The following is a 5,000-nucleotide window of genomic DNA, read 5'->3' on the forward strand; positions in this document are numbered from 1 at the left end:
CCTTGTATGGTAAACATACCCAAGCGTGTCCGTAAGCACGCAACGATAGTCACGAACGAGCACATACCTAGGGAAAGTACTCTACGTACTAGGACTTCTGTCCAAGAATGGTGTCCGCGACGGTCGGGCACTGTGACGCAATTACCAAATCCTAGAATCGTACAAGCAGTGTGTACAAACATAAACATTAACGCGTTCGCTCGGGCTGCGCCGTCCGTGTTGAACACAAATGTGGGTGATTATATGAGTGGATAGACAAAAACATGCGTGGCGAAGACAGTTTTCTGCACGATGTGCACATAGCTCATTTCGTCGTCCCGGGCTAATGGAACAACACAAAAATATCGAGTATCTTTCTAGGTTTCTGTTATAAAAGGACAGGCCAAAAGGTGACCGGTTGAGATAAGCATTTTAAGCATACAAGCACTTAATTGCAACTTTTGATACAAAAACTAAGAACGTACACGTAGATTGTATCAACATGGACATCCATGATCGCGTACGCCCGGGCTGCGCCCTCCGTGTTGTACTTTCCCTGATTGGTACACAATTTTGGTGCAAGTGTACCAACATGGACATCTATGAACGCGTACGCTCGAGCTGCACCCTCCGTCTTGTACTTTCCCTGATCGGTACACAGTTTTGGTGCACGGCTATCCCGACCGGCAACTTGTACCAACATCGACATCCATGAACGCGTACGTAGCGTACTTTCCCTGATCGGTACACAATGTTGGTGCACGGCATAGGAAATGGGCTTAAAATGGTCAAACTCAATCCATTTCCACTAAAGATAGTCAATAACAGCTGTGCCGATGAAGTAGGGCACGATGCAAGTCAATGTTATTTAATGAATTACATGTTCACCATACATTTTAGTACAAAATTGCTCGGTCAGACCTACAAAGTGCTATATCTCGAATACTAAACGTCGCAGATGGGTGTCGTAGAACAATTTTAAGTTCGTCTAATGATTCTACATCCGATTCTGGATAGTGGTTTTTCGACCACTTTTCAACATTTTGTGACACCCCGAACCTAGGGGCAGCTCCCTAGCTTTTTTCAAAAATGTGCACCGAACGGGCCAGAGAGCTCGAGTAGTCGAAAATTTTTTTTTTGCTAAAACCCCTCAAAACGTGTCAGGAACGCACCCTAGATGATGAAAAGTGCAACCAGAATGTCAATCGACAACATGCCCGGGGGTACAAATTTGCTCTACGCGTCCCTAGGTAGGGTACTTTTTCATACAAACATCAAAGTGTACGGTGCACAAAGTGCGCGGAACAAAAATTGCTCGGTCAGACCTACAAAGTGTTATATATCTCGAATACTAAACGTCGCAGATGGGTGTCGTAGAACAATTTTAAGTTCGTCTAATGATTCTACATCCGATTCTGGATAGTGGTTTTTCGACCACTTTTCAACATTTTGTGACACCCCGAACCTAGGGGCAGCTCCCTAGCTTTTTTCAAAAATGTGCACCGAACGGCCAGAGAGCTCGAGTATTCGAAATTTTTTTTTTTTGCTAAAACCCCTCAAAACGTGTCAGGAACGCACCCTAGATGATGAAAAGTGCAACCAGAATGTCAATCGACAACATGCCCGGGGGTACAAATTTGCTATACGCGTCCCTAGGTAGGGTACTTTTTCATACAAACATCAACGTGTACGGTGCACAAAGTGCGCGGAACAAAAATTGCTCGGTCAGACCTGGTACGGGCCATAACTCGAATACTAAACGTCGCAGATGGGTGTCGTAGAACAATTTTAAGTTCGTCTAATGATTCTACATCCGATTCTGGATAGTGGTTTTTCGACCACTTTTCAACATTTTGTGACACCCCGAACCTAGGGGCAGCTCCCTAGCTTTTTTCAAAAATGTGCACCGAACGGGCCAGAGAGCTCGAGTAGTCGAAAATTTTTTTTTTGCTAAAACCCCTCAAAACGTGTCAGGAACGCACCCTAGATGATGAAAAGTGCAACCAGAATGTCAATCGACAACATGCCCGGGGGTACAAATTTGCTCTACGCGTCCCTAGGTAGGGTACTTTTTCATACAAACATCAACGTGTACGGTGCACAAAGTGCGCGGAACAAAAATTGCTCGGTCAGACCTGGTACGGGCCATAACTCGAATACTAAACGTCGCAGATGGGTGTCGTAGAACAATTTTAAGTTCGTCTAATGATTCTACATCCGATTCTGGATAGTGGTTTTTCAACCACTTTTCAACATTTTGTGACACCCCGAACCTAGGGGCAGCTCCCTAGCTTTTTTCAAAAATGTGCACCGAACGGGCCAGAGAGCTCGAGTAGTCGAAAATTTTTTTTTTGCTAAAACCCCTCAAAACGTGTCAGGAACGCACCCTAGATGATGAAAAGTGCAACCAGAATGTCAATCGACAACATGCCCGGGGGTACAAATTTGCTATACGCGTCCCTAGGTAGGGTACTTTTTCATACAAACATCAACGTGTACGGTGCACAAAGTGCGCGGAACAAAAATTGCTCGGTCAGACCTGGTACGGGCCATAACTCGAATACTAAACGTCGCAGATGGGTGTCGTAGAACAATTTTAAGTTCGTCTAATGATTCTACATCCGATTCTGGATAGTGGTTTTTCGACCACTTTTCAACATTTTGTGACACCCCGAACCTAGGGGCAGCTCCCTAGCTTTTTTCAAAAATGTGCACCGAACGGGCCAGAGAGCTCGAGTAGTCGAAAATTTTTTTTTTTGCTAAAACCCCTCAAAACGTGTCAGGAACGCACCCTAGATGATGAAAAGTGCAACCAGAATGTCAATCGACAACATGCCCGGGGGTACAAATTTGCTATACGCGTCCCTAGGTAGGGTACTTTTTCATACAAACATCAACGTGTACGGTGCACAAAGTGCGCGGAACAAAAATTGCTCGGTCAGACCTGGTACGGGCCATAACTCGAATACTAAACGTCGCAGATGGGTGTCGTAGAACAATTTTAAGTTCGTCTAATGATTCTACATCCGATTCTGGATAGTGGTTTTTCGACCACTTTTCAACATTTTGTGACACCCCGAACCTAGGGGCAGCTCCCTAGCTTTTTTCAAAAATGTGCACCGAACGGGCCAGAGAGCTCGAGTAGTCGAAATTTTTTTTTTTGCTTAAACCCCTCAAAACGTGTAGAAAACTGATTTTAGATGATAAAAAGTGCAACCAGAACGTCAAACGACAACTTTGTTGGGGGTACCCTTTTTACTCTACGGGCCACTAGCTTAGGCGCGCCAACAGCGCTTTCCTCTCGGGTTCCCATTTTTTGCCCTCCTGGGATTATGATCATTTACTCATTGCCTACTATAGGGAAGGTACCTTGCTTCGAGGTCAAAAATGAAGATTTCACCAAATCGTAGTTTTAACCTCTATTTAGTCGTAGGAGCATGGTTTGCAGTGTCCGTGGGTCATATAAGCCCCCGTTTGGGTCATACGTCCCCTCCCCGATGAAAATCGTCATATGACTATAGGCCGAACTTATGAAGCAAAAGTGGTGTCTGGTGGGTTCTGCCGATGATCTTAACCTATGATTTTGAGTTTCCACTCTTTCAAAACGTTTCCTGGAGCAGTACATCACGGGTCTACGGACCCAAAGACTTCGTTGCGATGGTTTCAAGCATAAAAGTTGTAACAGTTAAGGGTTTTTAATACGCGTATATTAAATCATTGCTTGAAACTAAGCTTCGTTGTCTTTAAACTCTGCAAGACCAATCGAACTTCTTAGGGAAACTCGAAGCATTCACGCTAAGCTGGTGGTGCAGGGCACATAGCGTGATGAAACCGGGTTTCCCTACCAAATGTGGCATATTTTTTCCCTGAGAGCGAAGCTCAGACCCACGTAGGGGAGAGCGAAGTGGAACTTAAATGTTCAATGCAGCAAATGTTCGCCATGCGGATAAACAAGTTGGAATAGTTCAATGTAGTGTAATGCAAACACGAATCGCAAATAACGATACGGGACCCAGAAGCAATTCTGCGGATCCCTCGGGGAGTGGTGAGTTGATATAAATTAGAGGTGAAAGTCCAAGTTGTTCGGGCTCCGGCTCGGCAGCCGATACGAGGTTCCTGTTGAGCTTGTTTGTACATCGCGCAGAGGCGCCGTTCGGTTCTAGCAATGATTCCCGCCACCATGTTCCATGCGTGCAGAGATCCGTTAGAGCTCGTTCAATGTGTCCCGCCGTGATTACGAAAAAGTCCAACAGTTGACTTAGTTGGGTGTGCGTCAAGTAATCGCGCAGAGATGCCGATCGGTTCCTAGCAATGTTTCCCGTCACAAGGTGGTATTGGCACCTGTGCAGAGTGGCCGTTAGCAATGTCTCCCGTATCACGGTGGTGTACCATCACTAGTGCAGAGTGACCGCTAGCAATGTCTCCCGTCACAAGGTGGTAGCCCAGAAGTGCAGAGAAGCCGCTGTAGCAAAGTCTCCCGTATCACGTTGGAGTTCTTCCACTAGTGCAGAGAGATCGCTGAACCGTTCAATGTGTCCCGTCGTGGTGTGCTTGTACCGAGCACGTAGGATACACCTTGCTTTGTTGGTTTGGGATAGGAGTGGTCGCGCAACTGCCTCCACGCCGCAGAGTGCCAGTTCGGATTGAAGGTCAACTTTAGCCGTTCAATGCATCAGTCGGTGGGTGTTCAGATGGCATCACAACTTCCCCTAGGTGCTCAAGTTGGCTGGGTTGTAAAGCATGTACACATGCGCAGAGTATCGTGCGTACTAGCAAAGTCTCCCGTCACGGTGGTTACGCATGAGTTCCATGCAGTGCAGAGAGATCGTTAGTGCGTGCAATGTACCAGTCGATGTGTCGTACCGGCATACAACCCCGCTTAGAGGCCCGTCACTCGAAGAGGACAAGAAAGAGTGCGCAGAGTGCCGTACCGGCATAGCAATGTCTCCAGACATACGTTGGGACACCCGACGCAGTGCAGAGAGATCCGCTAGCCGTGTGCAATGCATCCGACGTTGCCT

Source organism: Anopheles gambiae, assembly GCF_943734735.2.
Source record: "Anopheles gambiae chromosome X unlocalized genomic scaffold, idAnoGambNW_F1_1 X_unloc_66, whole genome shotgun sequence".
Classification (NCBI taxonomy): Eukaryota; Metazoa; Arthropoda; class Insecta; order Diptera; family Culicidae; genus Anopheles; species Anopheles gambiae.